Source organism: Pelobates fuscus, chromosome 1 (assembly GCF_036172605.1).
Source record: "Pelobates fuscus isolate aPelFus1 chromosome 1, aPelFus1.pri, whole genome shotgun sequence".
In the NCBI taxonomy this organism is placed as follows: Eukaryota; Metazoa; Chordata; class Amphibia; order Anura; family Pelobatidae; genus Pelobates; species Pelobates fuscus.
The window spans coordinates 303,627,853-303,651,855 of NC_086317.1; positions in this window are offsets into that span (position 1 = coordinate 303,627,853).

A 24,003-nucleotide genomic window follows, 5' to 3' on the forward strand; every position below is an offset into this window, starting at 1 on the left:
TCTTTTTGTATTTGTATTTACTTTGTATCACACAGCCTGGTTACAATGCTGCTACCCATCCCATGTGTTCCCTATTAAGGGTTAATAAGTAAAGGGGTGTATATAAAAAATACCCCTTTCTGTCTCATTAGAGATATCTTTGCCAGAAGCTCAAGGAAGCAGGCTGAAGGGTCAGTGTTAGGACCCGCTTAGGGGGGTCTGCCTTGACGTTGGCAGGCGGGCATCCCTCCAATGGCCATTGGAGCAACTAAATGACCTCCATTTGTCTAAATATACATAGGGATTAAAGGAGAAAGCGCAAGTAACATTTTCTTTTCTTTGGTTTTTACTATATATTGGGGCTGATGTGTGTTGCAGTCCTAGCTGCTTAAGCGCAGGACTTCTCTTTTTGTATTTGTATAGGCTCCTTATATAGGCATATAACTCCTCCCATATTAAGCTCCACCCGCACATTCTCTTAACCAATCAACACAAATAAGAATTAACTTCCTGTTTGACCGCATGGCTTGTCCAGCACAATGGAGGAGGGGGAATACTATATCCTGTATTCTTGCACATGCTCCGTACACTACTGATCGTATCTTGCCACGTGCAACTAACTGATCGATACGTCAGCATATGCACGTACACATGCCACGTGGTAATCTCGGCCTACTAAATTTATTTTTACCGAGATTCCACCACAGAATGATATTAAATGAAAGCCCTGTTTCCCCTGAACAAAATGATATATAATAAGTGTGGGTGCACTTAGTATGAAAGAGGTAAATTATTGTTGAACAGACATATAGTAAAATTCTGTGGTTTGTTTACATTTTTTTTGGATCACAACTTGTACATTTGGCTGCGGTCTTAAGGGGTTAAGTGATCCTGTAGCTGAGCTGGCAGACTGCAACTTAGTTTGAGCCTCTTACACTTAACCCTCCCCTGTTCTCTTGTTGTATTCCTCTTTTTCCCCCTTCCTATGATGGCTAGCATTTTATGAATGTTTTTTATTTTTGTGTAGATGGTCGTAGATCTTGTAACCCTATCCTTTATTGATATGATTGCAGCTTTTGTAATTTATTTGTTTCACCTCCATTAGGCACTTTCCTCTATATACAGTTAGAAGGTTTTATACTCGCCTGATACGTTTCTCTCTAATCTTCTGGCATTTGTTTTTGCTTCTCTGTATATAGTTTCTAGATGCTTAGTTAGTGTGGGTTTTGGAGGTGTGCTAATAAACATTTTGGTGCTCGTTAAAACTGTATTTTACACTTAGGATTGATTTGTCTCAAGAGTGTATATCTCTGACACATTTAGTTCAAGACACAGAGGTTAACAAGCAGGCATCAGATATTCCCATGCTTGCATTTGTGATTACATTTAAAGCAATGTTTCCAATGGCAAGTACACTCCACTAAAGCCACCGTGGTGATATTGTATTCACAGACTGATTTTGTCAAGTGATGAGCATTTGATTTTTTGATCTCTTTTTTGCATGGCTGTATTATAGATAGTTTTGCACACTGCAATTGTAGTAGTCCTTCTTTATATTGCTAGCAGAGTAATCAATACTAGTGGAGGGTTTTTCCTCCTGTCCTTCCTTTTCTTATTTTGATTAATAGAGTTCATGCCCCGGATACACCTGGTAGTATCCAGCTTATTTCAGTGCCTAAATGTGGACTTTGGCACTTTGTTTCTCTTCTCATAGAGAAGCCTGTAATTGGACCGTCATGTCAGTTTAAAGTGCATGCGCACAATGTGAGCTGACAATGGGAAGGAGAGAAGGCAGGGTGACAGGGAGGGAAGTGTTTAGGATTTTGTTTTCTTTTTTGGACTAGCAATTTTATTTGGAAGGAGCTGAGAAAAAAAAACCTTGCAGGCACTGTGTACTCTTGCGATGGACATATTTCCTGCACAGAATTTACATTAGATAGCCAGCTACAGAGTTCTAAGTCACTTGTACCGGGAGAGCAACTTGCCCCCAGTACACAAGTGCTGATTATTCTGTATGTGCAGTGTTTCAAACTGAAACACTGCACTTACATACTGCTACCATCATGACCACTTCCAATCACTAAAATGGTTATGGTGGTTGAAGTAACCATTTAAGCCAGGAGATGCATTGAAAATAAGTACAGTGCCCTGCAAAAGTATTCACCCCCCTTGGCATTTTTCGTGTTTTGTTGCCTCACGACCTGGAATTAACATGGATTGTTTGAGGATTTGAATCATTTAATTTGCAGAACATGCCCACAACTTTGATGATTTTTTTTATTTTTTATTGTGAAGCAAACGACAAATAGGATAAAATAACAGAAAAAGTCATAACTATTCACCCCCCTAAAGTCAATACTTTGTAGAGCCACCTTTTGCAGCAATCACAGCTCCAAGTCGCTTTGGATAAGTCTCTATGAGCTTGCCACATCTTACCACCGGGATTTTTGCCCATTCCTGCTTGAAAAACTGCTCCAGCTCCTTCAAGTTGGATGGTTTGCGCTTGTGAACAGCAGTCTTTAAGTCTGACCACAGATTTTCTATTGGATTGAGGTCTGGGCTTTGACTAGGCCATTACAACATATTTATATGTTTCCCCTTAAACCACTCAAGTGTTGCTTTAGCAGTGTGTTTGGGGTCATTGTCCTGATGGAAGGTGAACCTCCGTCCTAGCCTCAAATCATGCACAGAGTGGTACAGGTTTTGCTCAAGAATATCCCTGTATTTAGCACCAACCATCTTTCCCTTAACTCTGACCAGTTTCCCAGTCCCGGCTGCTGAAAAACATCCCCACAGCATGATGCTGCCACCACCATGTTTCACTGTGGGGATGGTGTTCTTTGGGTGATGTGATGTGTTGGGTTTGCGCCAGAGCCAGACATAGCGTTTTCTTTGATGGACGAAATGTTAAATTTTAGGCTCATCAGACCAGAGCACCTTCCTCCATACATTTTGGGAGTCTCCCACATGCCTTTTCGAAAATACAAAACGTGCCATTTTGTTTTTTGCTGAAAGTAATGGCTTTCTTCTGGCCACTTTGCCATAAAGCCCAACTCTATGGAGCATATGGCTTATTGTCGTCCTATGTACAGATACTCCAGTCTTTGCTGTGGAACTCTGCAGCTCCTCCAGGGTTACCTTAGGTATCTGTGCTGCCTCTCTGATTAATGCCCTCTTTGCCCGGTCCGTGAGTTTTGGTGGGCGGCTGTCTCTTGGCAGGTTTGCTGTTGTGCCATGTTCTTTCTATTTGGTTATGATAGATTTGATGGTGCTCCTGGGGATCATCAAAGATTTGGATATTTTTTTATAACCTAACCCTGACTTGTACTTCTCAACAACATTATCCCTTACTTGTCTGGAGAGTTCCTTGGTCTTCATGGCAGTGTTTGGTTAGTGGTGCCTCTTGCTTATGTGTTGCAGCCTATGGGGGCCTTTCAAAAAAGGTGTGTATATTTAATGACAGATCATGTGACACTTAGATTGCACAAAGGTGGACAATATTTCACTAATTATGTGACTTCTGAAGGTAATTGAGCACCAGAGCTTTTTATGGACTTCATAACAATGGGGGTGAATACATACGCACATGCCAATTTTCTGTTTTCTATTTCTAAAAAATAGATTTATGTATATATTTTTCTCATTTCACTTCACCAACTTAGACTATTGTGTTCTGATCCATCACATAAAATTCAGATTAATAAAACGAACTTAAGGCTGTAATGTAACAAAAAAGGTAAAAAGTCAAGGGGGATGAATACTTTTGCAAGGCACTGTATGTACTTATATATATTCATTGTACAACATCACAAACAAAAGCTATAAGTTGCGTAATCTTTCTTAAAAAAACAAACAAACACAAAAAAAATTTTTAAGATGAAAATAAGAAACATTTGCATTGTTCTCAGGGAAAATGCTTGATAGAGAAAATACCACATTTTTCAAAAACTGCCTGTAAATGTAGAGATGTGTTGAATAATAGTAAGCTGTGATGACTTGGCAACCAATTTAGTAAATGTATACCAAAATAAGCAAATTGAATAAAAATCAATATGATTTATTTTCTTCTCATTTATATTGGACTAGATTTTGTAAGTTGGCTGGTTACTCACTGTGACTCATTATTTAATAAACAGATCCCACAATAAACAGATGGAGACCCCAGCCTCTCTGTAACTGCAAATTTGACCCATAATGAACACACTGGGACGCCTGTGACTGCAAAGGGGAATTCTGTTTGAACTCTTAAAACAGTGCTGAGCCAAGGAGCAGATCCATACATATTAAACTGGGAAGTGTGAGATTATCAAACTCATTATGGGGTCACATCAAAATATCTGCAACAGAGAAGCAACTGTCTGCCCACAAGCATACTGTATATATAATCCATTTGATACAGAATGTTAAAACATCTCTAAATGACACTAGTTAATTTACGATTTACTGATAACTGCATGTTGTATTGTCTGAGAAATAAAATAAAAAAAAGTACAAAATCAGTATAACAATAGGAGTCAAGAAAAAGGCAGACATTGAGAAAATGATGAAGAAATGTGTTCAGCCATTTTGGAGAGCATTTACAAGGACACTCTAAGCACTAAAACCACTTCATCATATGTGGCCATGTTCCTTTTGTGTGAAAGTGTAAAGGATTGCCATTTCACAGAAACCTTAATGTTAGCATTTTGCCATAACTACACCTTGAGTAGCTGTCAGAGTGACAGCAATTAGATGCTTCCTAGTAGAGACTTTGACTTTAAATAATTGAGACAATTATATCCACTAAAATAGGAATTATGAAGAATACATAGTAAATTCAGATGAACTGAAAACATAGCTGAATTTTTGTTTTCCAGTTTGCCTACTGTGAATAAATTCACTTTGCATTGAATTCTTGTCAGGACAGATAAAGTTTCGTACCAGTACGCACAAGTAGAAAAGGAACTTTATTAATCTCAAGGAACATATAATAACACAATAATCGTGTTGAACACAATAATCGTGTTGAATTAGGATAGAATTTGACGCATGAAATTCTATTTTTACGTGGGATGAAAAATTACATGTGGATTTTTAAGGCATTAGAAAAAGGTCTTTATATGTTACAGTGCATATTATTTTTACGTTGCAATATTTCATTTTTGTAATCTTAACAAAGTCTTTTCTTGATAAATAAGGATTTGTGATATAGATGCATGCCATGATAAAAAAAAACACTTAGTTCCCTGCCTGGTTTAAACTTGTATAATTTTACCTCCATATTTAGAGGATAATAGATATATTTTAATATGTGTACACTAGTCATTTTGATAAATAGAGGATATTTTTTTCCCCCTTAGGTTTAGAAACCGGTATGGATACTATTCAGTGACTTGCTGTACTAGACGATATCAGAGTCAAAGTTTGACTTCTCTGACATCTTTATCCCAAGACTAATTTTAAGATAACATATTGAGTTCAGATTTTTGTACCTCACAGACTTCTTGTTGGATTTTTATTAAAAATTAGAATTCATTTTAGACAAAAATGTTATTTGACTGAATTTTTCATGTCCTTTATATTCTCTGCACTCTATTCCTTTAAGTTCATGTCCTTTTTTTCTCCTTAAATATTCTCTCCCTCTAAATCTTTTCTCTAAATTTCCAAATGAAATAGAAGTATAATATGGGCCTTCATTAGCATCTTGTGAAATGTTAATAGCAATATCTGTAGTTCCAGTCACAAGCACGTACAGCTGTAATACTCCTGGTATACATTGGAAAAATGTAATGCAACATACATAGAACTGAAAAAACAATGATAACTTTGAATTTTTTTTTTTTTTTACCTCTTTACACTCTGCAGGGCAAGTCTCTGCTACCTGAGAGTTAGGGTATGTGCCTAGGCCCAACAATTGCTTGTCAGTGATATGTTTCTGCTTTTATCCAAAAATGGAGTCCTGGTTGTATTCAGCCATGCGCTCTGAAGCTCGCCATCTGCTGGTCACCACACAAAATTGCAGGGTACAGTGAAACCAGAATTCTATAATCCCAGATGGGTTACATCTTTAATTAGGGTATGGTGAATTTAAGAGGAGAAAATATGTTGCAGTAACGTGAGTTTGGGTTCATCCAGTGGAATAATATAGTAACAACTTAAAGAGACTCAATATCTCCACTTATATTTTATGTGCATGTAATACTTTTCCTTCACTATTTTGCCGTTGCGAAAATAGTTTTGTGATTTTTTTTGCATAAATACCTTCTTTCTATCTGTGTTTCTTTAGACTAACAACTCACCAGCTTCTAGGCTGGCATTTGCCCTTCAGAGTCAAGAGTTCAGCAATGATCCTCTGTGGGGATCATTGCTTCAGCACTATCAAAATCAGCATATTAAAGATCTGGAGCAATGAAAGACATTTAGTATGTCACAAACAGCTTCTACAAACTGAATCGCAGCCAGGATCAATAGCCTCTGATTCACTTTATCCTACCAACAGCACTAACCAAAATATAGCTGCTCCCCTTTGCTGCTGGCATATCTGCTGGAAGTAGCAGAGAATTACAACATGGTGGGTTCACTGTGCACATCTACTTCAATCAGCATGTCTGCAAATCACGGACAATGTTAATAAGTTCCTCCCTAAAGTATGTCAGGCTGTTAGATCAGAGTGTTCCTTTCCTCTAAACCAGGGGTAGGCAACCTTTTAGCAGCACTGTGCCGATATAGGATTGTGATGTCCCTTAGCGTGCCGGTCCTTTTTTTTAAAATTGAGGTGTGTATGCTGCCGTATTCTGCTTGTGTTATTTTTACTGTAATTGCTTTGTATCATTGTATTTGTGCGTATATGAGCTATTATATTGTATATGTTCAGGAGTACTTTATGGTATTGTGTATGATACCTATGAATTTGGGCTGTGTATGAGGGCTGCTTGTGGAATTGTGTGTGGATGGATATGTCACATTGTGTGTTTGGTAGTGTGTGTATGTGAGGGGCTGTTTGGAGTATTGTGTGTGTGTGGATGGGTATGTCACATTGTGTGTTTGGTAGTGTGTGTATGTGAGGGGCTGTTTGGGGTAGTGTGTGTGTGTGTGGATGGATATGTCACATTGTGTGTTTGGTAGTGTGTGTATGTGAGGGGCTGTTTGGAGTATTGTGTGTGTGTGGATTGGTATGTCACATTGTGTGTTTGGTAGTGTGTGTATGTGAGGGGCTGTTTGGGGTAGTGTGTGTGTGTGTGTGTGTGTATGGATATGTCACATTGTGTGTTTGGTAGTGTGTGGGGGCTGTTTGAGGTATTGCATGTGAGAGGCTGCATGTGGGGTTGTGTGCATGTATGTGGATAGTTAGTGGTGTTGCGTTTGTGGGGATTGTGTGTATGTTTGTGTATGGGCTGTTCGTATTATTTGTATGAGGGGAGGGTTATTGTGCATTTCTGTCTAAATCTAGCAGTGTGGGTGGCTTCCTTGGGTTCCAGTGGGGACCAGGCCGGCCAGGTATAGCTCAAGTATAGCAGCTGCAACAGCAGCTGCGTGCTGCTCTATTACAGTGTGGATTCCCATTCACAAGTGCTGGGAGGAAGTGATCTGAGATCACTTCCTCTATGTGCCGCAATGCATAAATTCAGGATTGTCCTTTACCACCTCTTCGTATTAGCAGATATCTGAAGTTTTACTTGGACTCCTGATAGCCAGAGCCTGTTTGGCTCTAGCAGCCCTGAGTGCCGTGCAAAGTCACCTTGAGTGCCGTGCATGGCACTAGTGCGTAGGTTGCCTACCCCTGCTCTAAACCATAGTGTAACAGAAGTTCCAGGAATCAAATCACAAAAGACACTTATATGAGAATTCTAGATCACAGGTAATTTCCTCTCCATGACTACACACACTTCTCTAGGCTCACTGATGAGAAGTGGCACGGGCTGCAGAGAAGCAACCCAGGAGATATGCATACTTACTGACAAACTGCTATAGACGGAACTACTCACTCGATCATAGCGGTCGGAGAAGGCATTAGGTACCCCTATTATGTCTATCCCAATGCACCTTTTATTTGTAAGCTATAAGGTATATTCTTGACAAACCCTCACCCACCAGGCAGCACCGGGCACTTTTTGGGTCAGTTTCTGAGTTTAATATGTTTGAAATGTCTATAATCCCAAACTTTAGTTATGTCGTCCACTGAGTTCGCATACTTAGGGCTCACAGGAACCATCCTACTTTACAATTGTACAGTTTCGATGAGGGTTGGTCATATAAACCTTAAAAATTGCATGTATTCACTATGATAGAGCAACATACTCTTACCATGTACCCACTAGTCCTAGGGGGGTGCTCCATGATCTCTACAATCTCTATGCCGGACCTATCACATGGAGCTTTCCTATCTGCTAAGCTACTACAATTCTAGCTGATATGGGTTAGAAACATAGACGAACCCTCACCTTGATTTAGTAAATCTCTACAGACACACTCCAACTTATATGAGGAGATATGTTATGTAACTCACTGTTTTATTCTGTACTACTCGCTGAACCATTATGTTTCTGTATACTAATGTATGTAGACAACTATTACAACCTCTAAGAAAATTATCTGACAAATGCACCCAATGGATGTTTTCATACTGTTGTGTAACTTCTTGGATGACCAATAAACCCTTACAAAAAATAAAAAAATAAAATAAAGCACGCAGGACACCGTTCAGCGGAAGAGACAAACATTTTTATTCTGCGCAGAATTAACAGTGTGGACTCACGTCTCAAATACACTGGCCCCCAATCCTCAGTTAACAGAGCTTATATATCATAAATGATGTAGTTAATTTGTAAGCGAGATACGCAAGGGTTACTCCCATTACTGCAGCAATTAATAACCAATTAGAAAGTGTCTTAACTATTACTTTACTGCGAATGAACATTCTTAACATTCCTGTACATAGGTCCTGACCCTGATCATATACATCTCTTGTCCCATATATGGTCATATGGCTCTGAGGCAGATCGTGTGCCACCTTCGTTACTGCCCAACATAATACCCAATTAGTAAGTGTATTAATGTATCTCCACACATATTTCCTAGAAGTAAACATGTCTAGCATTCCTGCACATGCCCTGAGCAAAAGGGAAGTACTGCAGTTTTTAACCATATGTGTATCAGATGTTTCTAGGGCATCCTGCAGCCTTTACTACACTAGGATATCACAGATATGCTAGAATCAGTTTGGCACTATCAGCAACTTGTTTGCTCATATGACCATTAAGTAGATATTCCTGACCATTTCTGCTACATCGCAGTGGAGTGTGACACCAGGAACTAACTCCCTGTTTTCCGGGAAGTTATACATTTGTGAGGTGGGTGAACAAGGAGACGATCTGTCCTAAACTGGCATTACTGTGGCTCAAGTTTTCCCTAAATGGAAAAAGGTGATTTCTAGCTGCACTGGACTATATTTTTAATTAGCTAATTTTTTCCTTAATATTTTGGTGTGAATGTCTTGTTTCTGCAATACCTCTAATTTTGAGGTATGTGCCTTGATGGAGAATGAATTGTTTCACCTATGCAATGCTTAGTGAATATTCCCCTAGACATAGAGCTATAAAGACATATATACATTAACCGAGTGTATTGCATAATGAGACGTGGGTTTAATAACATATTTTATCCTGTATCTACAAATATCCGGACAGGCCCTCTTTGGATGGTTTTGTGGGTGAAAGAGGTCCAAGGGAATAGAGGTGAAGAAATAGATAAAGGCCCACAGGTGTAATTAGTACATTTGGATATACCTTGGCTAACACTTTCACCTGTGATTCTAGAAAAGGGGACTTTTCATGTATACAGGTGAATAAAGAGTTAAAAATAAGCCTTTGCCCTAGTTAGGTCCTTCCACGCCTGCAGGGGTTAAAAGCTACATTTTAAATCATGCTTATGTCCCTAGTTTCTGCTTCTGAAATGTTTCTTTTGCATTAACCTTGGAGATAAGAAACTCAAGTAAAGCAACTGTCCTTTGTATTAATTAACAACATACGTAATGTTCTGCACTGAAACTTTGTTGATTGGTTGATTTTGCCTTTTGTCGTACACACCCCTCAGAAAAGTGTATTTTATATATACGCTGTACCCGCATTAAAATAAACACTATTTTTCTGGAACTTAAGAATGACTGGTTTGCATTCATTGTACATGTATGCTCTGCAGTGAACATAAAAAAAAGATTAAGGAAAGCAGCATGTGTTACCAGTCATCTTTGGCAATATTGTAGCACAGGTAATTTTAGGCCAAATCACCCAATCTAAAACATAGCTGAGAATTTGTAAATTTGTCATAATTCGATAAGTAATTAGGAAAATGGCCACCACATAAAAAGGATATCTATCCAAATTAACTATAACATTTGTAATATGTGAGAAAAAAAAATAATGCAGATTTTTATAGATTTTTGCCTATATTCAGCTAGCGGGACACATACAACAAGGGCTCCAGGATAGTCTCTGCTCCGGCAAGGTTCCTGATCGGATAGGAGGTGTCTCCCTTCTGGACCACCAGTGCGCGGTTGGTCTTCCAGCGGTAAGTAATGTTGTTAGCTCGCAATACCTCTGTGAGTGGCTGTAGCGATTTCCTCCAGGCGAGGGTGCTCCCTGATAGATCGGCATAGAATGAGAGCGAGGAGCCTTCAAAGCTGTATGGGGAGTTTCCCCTGAGTGTGCCCAACACCGCTGCCTTGTCTTGCCCTCTTTGGAATTTCCCGTGGAGCTGTGGCGGGTGCCTTGAGTGGTCGTGGGATCCGGAAGAGACCCACAGTTGTGATTGATTTGGCTTGTTTTGGGGTGAGTAGTGCGCCGAGTAGCCGCCTTAGAAAGTGCGGTAGCTCCTCATCAGGTACTGCCTCTGCTACCCCTCTGATCTTGAGGTTCCTACTGCATCTGGAGTCCTCAAGTATTGCAAGCCTCTGTTCCATTGCGGTTTGTTGCTGGTGGAGCATGGTTATTTCCTGCTGCAGGTGGGTAATTTGTGCCTTGCTGTTGCGGGAGTTGTCTTCCAGAATGCCTGTGCGTGTTGTTAGGCCTTGCAGGTCCTTGCGGAACGTGGCCATATCCGTGTGGATATCCCTCCGGAGGCCCGCCAGCATCTCCCGCATGTCGGCTTTCGTCACCGGTGCAGTATCCAGGTTGGGGACCACGGGTGGTTGCGGTGGAGGTAGGTCTCTTGGTATTGGTAGGTTATGGATTTCAGGCTCCAGAGCTTGATCGTCTGAGAAATCGGAGCTCTCTCCCATATAGGAAGCCATTTTGGACAGTGAGCCGCCATGTGCTTGCCGCCACATATCGCCTATGTACATTCCCATTTTCGGCTTGTCAGCTTTCTGTTGTTTAGTTTTTCTGCCCATGGTATCGAGGGCCGTCGGTGGATCCAGTTGGGGTTCGTAATGTTTGGGTGTGAGTGGTGTTTTCTACCTTTTACTACTATTTTACCCTTTGGATTTTAGACATACTGCACTACTGGTTGCCCCTGTTTCTTTGTTTTTCATATATACGAATACCCAGTTTCAAATAACATTATACATACTTAGATCATATATATATATATATATATATATATAAAACTTTCCACGTGTCCCGCACTCACTGCTCCTGGTCTTGTTAATGCCTCGGTGCAAACTCCGACCATAAGTATATATAGGTTCTTGTTGAAGTGCACTCACATCATTCAATAATATTTCTAATCGTGCTGTTTATTCAAGCATCAAGTAATACAAAGAAGTGTCCTTGGACAAGTTGTGACCAAGTGGCTACTAAAAAAGACTGGACATACCCCATTTAAAATACCTTGTGTTGTCTACTTTTTCAAATGGTATGCCATCATGGGGGTAATTCTCATTCCTGGGCTACCATACGATCTCAAAGGCAACGTAACCAATGTAGCGAATTTCAAAAACTGAAAAAATGTAACATGCTATGTTTGACCCTGTAACTTCCCAAAACACAATAAAACCTGTACATAGGGGGTACTGTTTTACACGTGAGACATCGCTGAATACAAATATATGTATTTTATTGCAGTAAAATGAAACAGTATTATGTCATTCACAGTTAAAATGTCATGTAGAACTAAAAAAAAGTTTTAAAATTCTTATTTTCTCCCAGTTTTTAATATTTTATTCATATTAAAGTATGTTTCATACCTAAATATTTGATGTTAAATGAAAGCCCTGTTTCCCCTGATATAATATATAATAAGTGTGGGTGCACATAATATGAAAGAGGTGAATTACGCCTGAACAGACATATAGTGCAAATTCAAGTTTTTGTTTACGTCTTGTTTTGATCACAACGTGTACATTTGGCTCAGTCCTTAAAGGGACACTCCAGGCACCCAGACCACTTCTGCTCATTGGAGTGGTCTGGGTGCCAACTCCCACTACCCTTAACACTGCAAGTGTAATTATTGCAGTTTTTCATAAACTGCAATATTTACATTGCAGGGTTAACTCCACCTCTAGTGGCTGTCTATTAGACAGCCACTAGAGGTCACTTCCTGGGTTCTAGCACAGGTTTCCTGTGCTAGAGCGTCGCTGGACGTCCTCACGCTGTGTGAGGACCTCCAGCGTCGCTCAAAACCCCATAGGAAAGCATTGAAATGATTTTTCAATGCTTTCCTATGGGGAGACGTAATGCGCATGCGCGGCATTTCCGCGCATGCGCATTAGGTCTCCTCGGCCGGTGAGCGAGATTAGTCTCGCCCACCGGCCGACGTAATCACTAGGAGGAGCGTCGCGGAGGCGGAGACAGCGGCGAGGGACATCACCGCTGTCCCAGGTAAGTGACTGAAGGGGTTTTCACCCCTTCAGTAACCGGGGATTGGTGGGTGGGAGGGAGAGGGACCCTCCAGTGCCAGAAAAATGGATCGTTTTTCTGGCACTGGAGTTTCCCTTTAACCTCTTAAGGACACATGACATATGTGACATTTCATGATTCCCTTTTATTCCAGAAGTTTGGTCCTTAAGGGGTTAAGGGGACGAAGCAGGACAATTTCATTTTAGGAGTGTGAGGGATGTGAGAGGGGGTGTAAGAGTGTGTGTGTGGCCAAGGGTGAGGCTGTTCTGGAAAATTTTACATGACATGACTTACGAAGTAATAATTTTTGTGACTTCAAAATATTCATATTGCGTTTTAAAGACATATTACTGTACATATTATTGCAATGAAACTCTGGTATAAATTCAAACACCAAGAATACTGAGCTCCTACAAAAGAATGAGAGATCGATGTGTGCCCACACACATAGGGATATTTGTGTGAAGATAATCCAATTTCACTTTGTAAACGTGGAATACCAAATTTTATGGAAGCCTCTGATATGCCATATCTGATGTAAATATTACATTGAAATCATTTCAGGTCTTAAAGGACCACTAAAGGCACTCAGACCACTTCAGCTTAATGAAGGGGTCTGGGTGCCAGGTCCATTTAGGATTAACCCTGCCTGCTGTAAACATAGCAGTTTCAGAGAAACTGCTATGCTTACTTTAGGGTTAATCCAGCCTCTAGTGGCTGTCTCATTGACAGTCGCTAGAGGCACTTCCGCACTACCCCACTTTCAATACCTTGGCTTGTCTACTTTTTCAAATGCTATGCCATTATGGGGGTAATGCTCATTCCTGGCTACCACACCGTCTCAAAGGTAACATTACTAATCTGGAAAATTTCAATTTGAAAATGGAATGTTCTATATTTGACCCTGTAACTTTCCAAAACAACATAAAACCTGTTAATACTGTTGTACTCGTGAGACATTGCTGATTACAAATCTGTGCATTTTTTTACAGTAAAACCTAACAGTGTTATGACATTCACAGTTAAAATGTCAGACGGAAATGCACATTTTAAAAAAAATCTAATTTTCTCACATTTTTTTAAATTTTATTCATAATAAATTATGTTCCATATATGAATAGTTAATGATAGATTAAAGCCCTGTTTCTCCTGAACAAAATGATATATAATAAGTGTGGGTGCATATAATTTGAAAGAGGGGGACTACGGGTAAACAGACATAAAGCGCAAATTCCAGTTTTTGTTTACGTTTTGTTTTGATCAGAACGTGCACTATTGACTCCGTCCTGAAGGGGTTAAGCAAAGTTCAGAATGATTGTTGTACACAATCTGTGTACAACAATCATTCATTGTACATTGTGTTTCTCACAATATATATATATTAAAAAAAAAGTGCAAGCTCACTCTAATACCCCAAACGTAACGCTTATTATGGGGCCAGAGGATTGCCGTTGGGGTACCTCAGGCGTGTATGCAATTACTTTATGCACTGCAAAAAAATAAAATAAAAAAAAAACAAAAATTTTTGCTATTTCTGAGGATATATGTAGAGCCTCACATTTAGAGGAGCTAACTACTCAGTATTCATGAGAAAATGCTCTTTCTGTCAGGAGTGTAATAAGAGACTCCAGTGCCAAATTATAAAAAGGCATCCCTTACCTCTTAACCCTAAGCATTACATTACTGGCTAAATGTGATTGTGTGTGAGTGCTAGCAGAGTGTGATTATGTGTGGAGTTGTCTAAATGTAACTGTACGTGGAGCTAGCTGAGTATAATTTTGTGTGCATTGGTTAAATGTGAGATTATGCATGGAGTTGGCTGAGTGTGATTGTGTGTGGTCTTGGCTGAGTGTACTTGTATGTGGGGCTGGCTGAATGTGATTGTGTTAGAGCTGACCGAGTGTTAATATTCGTGGAGTTGTATAAATGTGATTGTGTGTGGAGATGGCTGAGTATCATTATTTGTGTGATTGTATATGGGTGTTGTGTATGTATAAGATTAAAGGGAAAAAGGCCTAGCCAAGATGGCCGACGGCGGTGCAGCTCACACAGAGCAACATAACACTAGTGACTGGGCAGCAGCCTTTCAGGCCAAATTTGATGCCGTATGCCGGCGATTCTGGGAGCGATTGGAAGAGAGGAGTCTTGCTCCGGCACCAGCCAAGTCAGCAGCTCCACAACCTGTGCCCCCTCATAACCAGCTGTGTCACCCAGCCGCACCCACAACACCGCGGAAGCGGGCAAACGCTGGGACTGCGGCACGCCGGAGATCTCACCGACCACAAGGTCACCCACACATGCGGCCCCAACAAGCTACAGCAGGCAGGCAGCATAGAGGGTTCCGCTAACCGGCAACACAGAGGCCACCCAGCAGGGCCCAAGCAAAGGCTTACCGGACACCCTGGAGAACACCTCACAGATCCATTGCAACCCAAGCAAGGTAACCAAGACGCGAAAGAGCAAGACACAGACAACGAGATGAAGGTATGCAGAGGTCTCCAACCCCTCACACAGCCGATCCTGACTTGACAGGCCTGAGGGCCCGGGTTATGCCACTGCCCACCTGGCTCCCAGACTACAACGGCCCACCACGTCAGCCCAGGCATGAGACACCACAACCGACCGAACCCCATCCATATGACACACAGTACCTGCCGCAAGTCAGCAAGACAGCACAAAGGGACACCACCACGCATCCTGACCACGAGCTGGGCCAACCAAGCGCTGGAGACGGCTGAAACTCCAATCGGAGACTCACAGAGACTGGCTCCTGTGACCACTGCATAACTAGTATTGCTTTACTGCATAATATTTCTGTTGCTCTATTATTTTCATTTTTTCGTCTTTTTCATACATAGTTTAGGGGACCAAATTGTATCTGGGTGCAGCCATGGGGGTGAGCCTCGTTGGTCACAGCAGGCTTAGTCGAAATCTCTTTAACCCCACGGGCAGGCTATATCGCATAGCTATGTGCCAAGCTCATTTTAACCCTCTAGTGCAGATAATCAGCATGTTTCCCCCAAGCAAATCAGCGTGAACCCCAAGGTACACTAGGGTTACTAACGACCAGGAAAGCCTATACTCTACAATCCTATCAGCCTAACACTGACTAATCATGTATCCTAGAGCAGATCATATGTTGGTTTAGGGCATGCTGTCATAGGTAATAGTATTATAAGCCTAAGTAGCAACGCTTTAAACTGTAGAACTAATCTCCTGTTACTTCATGTTATTCCATGTTTGTATATATTACTTGCTCAGTAGTGATGTCCCGAACTGTTCGCCAGCGAATAGTTCCCGGCGAACATCGCTTGTTCGCGTTCTCCACGGATGGCGAACACATGCACTGTTCGGTCCGCCCCTATTCGTAATCATTGAGTAAACTTTGACCCTGGCCTGTACCTCACAGTCAGCAGACACATTCCAGCCATTCAGCAGCAGACCCTCCCTCCCAGACCCTCCCACCTCCTGGACAGCATCCATTTTACATTCGTTGTGAAGCTGCATTCTTAGTGCGAGTAGAGACAGTGTAGCTGCTGCTGATTTGATAGGGAAATTGATAGCTAGGCTAGTGTATTCAGTGTCCACTACAGTCCTGAAGGACTCATCTGATCTCTGCTGTAAGGACAGCACCCCCAAAAATCCCTTTTTAGGGCTAGAACATCAGTCTGCTTTTCTTTTTTTTTTTCTGTGTAATGTAATTGCAGTTGCCTGCCTGCCAGCCAGCCTGTGTGTTAGGCTCACAGCATATACTGTGCCCACTTGCCCAGTGCCACCACTCACTCACTGGTGTCACAATAGCTTGCATTTAAAAAAAACAAAACTTTTTGGACTGTAATAAAATAGCAGTCAGTTTCCTTCACGAGTGTGCGTTTCAGGGCCTGCCACGGCACAGTGTCACACCAGTGCAACTCATATGTTGTGTAACAGTAGTGTACATTTAAAAAAAAAAAAAAAATCCAATTTTGACTGTAATAGATTGAATAGCAGTTAGTTGTCTGCCAGCGTGTGTGTCAGGCTCGCAGCGTATACTGTGCCCACTTGCCCAGTGCCACCACTCATATCTGGTGTTACAATAGCTTGCATTTAACAAAAAAAAAACTTTTTGGACTGTAATATAATAGCAGTCAGTTTCCTTCACTAGTGTGCGTTTCAGGGCCTGCCAGGGCACAGTGTCACACCAGTGCAACTCATATCTGGTGTAAAAGTAGTGTACATTTAAAAAAAAAAATACAATTTTGACTGTAATAGATTGAATAGCAGTTAGTTGTCTGCCAGCCTGTGTGTCAGGCTCACAGCGCATACTGTGCCCACTTGCCCAGTGCCACCACTCACTCACTGGTGTCCCAATAGCTTGAATTTAACATAAACAAAAAAATTTTGACTGTAATATAATAGCAGTCAGTTTCCTTCACTAGTGTCCGTTTCAGGGCCTGCCCAGTGCCATTACTCACTTACTGGTGTCACAATAGCTTGCATTTAAAAAAAAAAACTAAACTTTTTGGACTGTAATATATAGCAGTCAGTTTCCTTCACGAGTATGCGTTTCAGGGCCTGCCAGGGCACAGTGTCACACCAGTGCAACTCGTATCTGGTGTAACAGTAGTCTACATTTAAAAAAAAAAATACAATTTTGACTGTAATAGATTGAATAGCAGTTAGTTGTCTGCCAGCGTGTGTGTCAGGCTTGCAGCGTATACTGTGCCCACTTGCCCAGTGCCACCACTCATATCTGTTGTCACAGTAGCTTGCATGCATAGTACCACTAATCCAAAAAAAAAATGACAGGCAGAGGCAGGCCACCCCACAGGGGCCGTCGTGGTCATGGTTCTGTGATTCCCTTTGGCCCTAGAATAAGGCCCAGTGTTCAGAGGCCACGTACCCTGAACTTGAAAAGTTCTGAGGACATAGTTGACTGGCTAACACAGGACACCCAATCTTCTACAGCTTCCGCTCGGAACCTCGACGCACCATCCTCCTCCAGCTTAGCTTCAAGCACCTCTCAAGTTACCACTCGCCCGCCTGCCGCCACCACCAACACTAGCACCACAGCCACTTCACTTAGTATGTCAGAGGAGTTATTTACACATCAGTTGGAAGAAATGAGGATGTAGATAACAGGGACATGTCTCAGTCAGGCAGCATTACACACGTACGGTGTGATGATGATGATGTTGTACCCACTGCTGCTTCCTTTGCTAGTTGTCAGATACAAGTGAAGCGGTTGATGATGACGATGCGTCCGTGGATGTCACGTGGGTGCCCGCTAGAAGAGAAGAAGAACAGGGGGAAAGTTCAGATTGGGAGACAGAGAGGAGGAGGAGGAGGAGACGAGTTGGAAGCAGGGGGAGGTCGTCGCAAGGAGCTAGTGGCACAGTCAGACAGCATGCATCAGCACCTGGGGTCAGCCAGACAGCACGCCAATCAACGCATGCTGTTGCCACCACCAGAATGCCGTCATTGCAGAACTCAGCAGTGTGGCATTTTTTTGTGTGTCTGCCTCTGACAACAGCGATGCCATTTGCAACCTGTGCCAAAAGAAACTGAGTCGTGGGAAGTCCAACACCCACCTAGGTACAACTGCTTTGCGAAGGCACATGATCGCACATCACAAATGCCTATGGGATCAACACATGAGTACAAGCAGCACACAAATTCAAAGCCGCCATCCTCCTCCTGGTCCAGCATCTTCAGCCACGTTAACCACTGCTGTCCTCCTTGCCCCCTCTCAACCATCTTCCCCTCCGTCTCTCGCCTTGAGCAGTTCCTGCTCATCTGCCCACAGTCAGGTGTCTGTCAAGGACATGTTTGAGCGTAAGAAGCCAATGTCACAAAGTCACCCCCTTTCCCGGCGTCTGACAGCTGGCTTGACTGAACTCTTAGCCTGCCAGCTTTTACCATACAAGATGGTGGAGTCTGAGGCGTTCAAAAAATTTGTAGCTATTGGGACACCGTAGTGGAAGGTACCCGGCCGAAATTTCTTTGCACAAAAGGCAATCCCCAACCTGTACTCGATTGTGCAAAAGGAAGTAATGGCATGTCTGGCACACAGTGTTGGGGCAAGGGTCCATCTGACCACTGATACCTGGTCTGCAAAGCATGGTCAGGGCAGGTATATCACCTACACTGCGCATTGGGTAAACCTGCTGACGGCTGCCAAGCATGGAATGCGTGGCTCTGCAGAGGAGTTGGTGACATCACCACGACTTGCAGGCAGGCCTGCTGCCACCTCCTCTACTCCTCCTACTCCATCCTCTTCCATAACCTCCTCGGCTGAGTCCTCTTCTGCTGCTGCGTCTTGCTCCACATCAACGGCACCCCTCCAGCTCCCCAGGTATTGTTCTACATCACGGATACGGCAGTGTCACGCTGTATTGGGGTTGACGTGCCTGAAAGCAGAGAGTCACACCGGACCAGCACTCCTGTCCGCCCTGAACGCACAGGTGGATCAGTGGCTGACTCCGCACCAACTGGAGATCGGCAAAGTGGTTTGTGACAACGGAAGAAATTTGTTGGCGGCATTGCATTTGGGCAAGTTGACACATGTGCCGTGCATGGCACATGTGTGTAATCTGATCGTACAATGCTTTGTGCATAAGTACCCAGGCTTACAGGACGTCCTTAAGCAGGCCAGGAAGGTGTGTGGCCATTTCATGCGTTCCTACACGGCCATGGCGCACTTTTCCGATATCCAGCGGGGAAACAACATGCCAGTGAGGCGCTTGATTTGCGACAGCCCGACACGTTTGAATTCAACACTCCTAATGTTCGACCGCATGCTCCAACAAGAAAAAGCAGTTAACGAGTATTTGTATGACCAGGGTGCTAGGACAGCCTCTGCAGAGCTGGGAATTTTTTTGCCACGTTACTGGACGCTCATGCGCAATGTCTGTAGGCTAATGCGTCCTTTTGAGGAGGTGACAAACCTAGTCAGTCGCACCGAAGGCACCATCAGCGACATCAGCGTGCCCTGCGAAGAGTGCTGGGTCAGGCCGTAGATGAGCGTGAAGAGGAAGAGTTGTGGTCACCATCACCACCAGAAACAGCCTTATCAGCATCGCTTGCTGGACCTGCGGCAACGCTGGAAGAGGATTGTGAGGAAGAGGAGTCAGAGGAGGAATGTGGCTTTGAGGAGGAGGAGGAAGACCAACCACAACAGGCATCCCAGGGTGCTCGTTGTCACCTATCTGGTACCCGTGGTGTTGTACGTGGCTGGGGGGAAGAACATACCTTCAGAGAGATCACTGAGGATGAGGAACAGGACATAAGTAGCTCGGCATCCAACCTTGTGCAAATGGGGTCTTTCATGCTGTCGTGCCTGTTGAGGGACCCTCGTATAAAAAGGCTGAAGGAGAACGACCTCTACTGGGTGTCCACGCTACTAGACCCCCGGTATAAGCAGAAAGTGCCTGAAATGTTACCGAATTATGGCAAGTCGGAAAGGATGCAGCAGTTCCAAAATAAATTAAAAAGTATGCTTTACACAGCGTATAAGGGTGATGTCACAGCACAATGGGAATCTAACAGGGGAAGAGGTGAAAGTAATCCTCCTCCTCCCACGACCACGCCGGCAAGGACAGGACACTTTACAGACGTGTTGTTGATGGAGGACATGCAGAGCTTTTTAAGTCCTACGCATGGCCACAGCCCTTCGGGGTCCACCCTCAGAGAACGACTCGACCGACAGGTAGCAGACTACCTCGCTTTAACTGCAGATATCGACACTCTGAGGAGCGATGAACCCCTTGACTACTGGGTGTGCAGGCTTGACCTGTGGCCTGCTATCCCAATTTGCAATAAAACTTCTGGCCTGCCCCGCTTCAAGTGTCCTGTCAGAAAGGACCTTCAGTGCAGCAGGAGGTATTGTCACTGAGAAGAGAAGTCGCCTAGGTCAAAAAAGTCTAGATTACCTCACCTTTATTAAGATGAATGAGGGATGGATCCCGAAAGGACTGACAGTAGGCGATACATTCGACTAAAAAAGGCCTGATGAGGGGGACTACTTAACACACCACTCCTATCTGGTGGCACATTAGATTGCACGCGCAGTGCCCCAAATTTGAAGTAGGAGGACCGACCAAACATCTTTTTCCATCTCCCGCTTCCTAAAATCGATGCCTTATATACACGTCTCCTGATAGGGGACGTAACAGGGATTAAACTGATAAGAATAGTACTACTTAACACACCACTCCTATCTGGTGGCACATTAGATTGCATGCGCAGTGCCCCAAATTTAAAGTAGGAGGACCGACCAAGCATGTTTTTCCATCTCCCGCTTCCTAAAATTGATGCCTTATATACACGTCCCCTGATAGGGGATGTAACAGGGATTAAACTGATAGGAATAGTACTACTTAACACACCTTATAATAACGCAGAGAGAGGAGTCTGAAGAAGAGGAGTCAGAGGAGGAAGGTGGCTTTGAGAAGGTGGAAGACCAAACACAGCAGGCGTCCCAGGGGGCTTGTTGTCACCTTTCGGGGACCCTTGGTGTTGTACGTGGCTGGGTGGAGGAAGAGACCTTCAATGACATCAGTGAGGACAAGGAACGGGACATGGCTAGCTTGGTATCCAACCTTGTGCAAATGGACTGTTTGCGGTGCGTTATACGGGGAGTTTGGTCTGTCACTGTGAAGTGGGCGTAACCCTTACACTACCTGATCGATACAACATCATACCTGATGTTTTAAAGTAGGTTATTCCGAACAATTTAGGAATGTTAGGTGATTTATGCCCTTTATGGATTAAAAGCAGACTCTGCATCAACTATATAATTTTCCATGGGAGTTTTGTCATGGATCCCCCTCCGGCATGCCACAGTCCAGGTGTTAGTCCCCTTGAAACAACTTTTCCATCACTATTGTGGCCAGAAAGAGTCCCTGTGGGTTTTAAAATTCGCCTGCCCATTGAAGTCTATGGCGGTTCGCCCGTTCGCGAACATTTGCGGAAGTTCGCGTTCGCCGTTCGCGAACCGAAAATTTTATGTTTGCGACATCACTATTGCTCAGTAAATAACAATACGCCGCTGGTGTAATGCCAAGCTTAAGAGCAACCGCAACAACATTTTCAGCCAGTTAGGCAATGTTTAAATGGCTTTAATTGCTACTGTACATGTTGGAATCATAGTATGCTTAATGTATGACACTGTGGGGCCTCACCGTGACCCAACACAATAGACAGGCAATGCTAGCTTTTATGTCTAAAAAATGTGCGTTTAAGTTATGCCATGACTGTGTATGCCAATGAAAAGCCTGTAAACGCTGTCGTGGCGATACAGGTACCTATGTTATATAATCAAATGCACAAGAAAAATAAAGAATTTAAAAAAAAAAAAGATTAAAGGGAAAATATACCTCTTTTTTATTTAACCCCTTAAGGACACAGCTTCAGAAGCTTGTCTTACGCTTAAAGACACAAGCAATTTTTGCATTTTCTTGCTGTATGCGTTCAACTGCAATTTGCATCTCTCTCGTTTATTGCACCGACACATATTATATACTGTTTTTTAAAGGACAGAAAGGGCTTTAATTTGATGTAACATATATATAAATATAAATGCTTATTTATTATTAAAAAAAATACAGAAAATGCAAAAAACAAAGAGAAATGTTGTGTTTTTTGTACAGGTTTTGCAATAATAATGTGTGCCTAATTAGTGCAGGTTAAAGAAAGTAATTAAAAATAAATTAATTTAGTTCTTCTGATTTACAGAATATATAATGTGTCTGGGATTTTAAGTTTTTTTTGGTAGTTACAGGTCACAAAGCACAAGCAGTAAAATAAACTTTTAATGTGGAGCGATTTTAGAATTTGGTATGTTTGTCTTGTAAGCTTAATAGCCATAAAAGAAAACAAAATTGCCACACAAAAGTATATATTTATATAAAGTAGACATCACAGGCTATTGTCCTAAGGTTGTTTTGACGCTTTCTAAGTATTGCCCTGATATCAAAAGAGCCTCCATTTTTGCCTTAAATTATTGGGTGGGAGGGCGGAGCCAGCGCCTGAGCGAGCAAGTCGCACTACACGACAGCTCCGTGTTCCAGACCCGCTAAACTGAACATTTCAGTGATGGCACCGAGAGAGGCCTATGCCTCCCAATCCTCGGACGAGGATAGTGCTTCAGACCTTATTCCTACTCACGCTCCCGGGAGGACACAAACCTTGTCCCTGCCACCTCACGAGCTAGGGGACGCGGCTCCAGCTACAAAGGCCGACATCAAGGCGCTAGTGACAGAAATTAAAGCGATGTTCACCGCGGACATGGCACAAGTGCGAGGTGAGGTCTCGACGCTTACTAGCCGAGTAGGGTCCATCGAAGAGTCCTGGGCTCCTTGCAAAAACAATGTTCTACGCTGACATCCCAACTGGCCAACATGGAAGACAAGGCCAAAGCAAGGAATTTGAGGATCAGAGGAGTTCCCGAAACAATCAGCACCGGGGAACTGCCACATTATTGCAGGAGACTCATAGCCACGTTATTAGTCCCAAAACAAGCAAAACAAGTAGGAATGGACTCCTGCTTTCGTCTCCCCAAAGCGACCAAGGCGCCCCAGGAAGCACCAAGTGATGTGCTCATTAAATTTATCCGGGACTCAGACCGAGGGGCCCTAATGGGAGCGGCAAAAGGCTCACCTACAGTTTCATTTGAGGGTGATACCCTAACGCTATACCGGGACTTATCCAGACAGACCCTCATGTGGCGCAGGACACTCCGTCCAGTTACCTTGCAGCTAAGAGAGAAATCCATCCCATATAAATGGGGCCCACACCGCCTCACGACGGAACAAGACGGAAAGCAGCTATCCATGTCGCATCTCACTGAAGCATCTACCTTCTTACAGTCGTTGGGACTTTCCATGCCGGCGGCATCGGTGGGCGCATGCCCAGTATGGAATATGGAGGACGTCTCCCCGTTTGCTCCCAGAGCCGTAGCACAGACGGTGACAGGCTCCCTGACCTGAGACTCTTCTTGTGGGCATGTTTGGCCTTTGCTACACTCCACTGCAGGCCCACAAATTGGACTCTCAGTACAAACCCTTGCATTTGATATACGCGCTGACTTTGTGTGTATACTGTTTTTTTTTTCTTTTTTCTTTCGTTTAGCTCACCTAGCAAGTTAAATTTTCTGACATGTGCCCAATGACAACCTGCACATCGCTGATAACTTGTAAAGTTTTTGCATCTTTTGAAACTGGCTCCGTAAGCA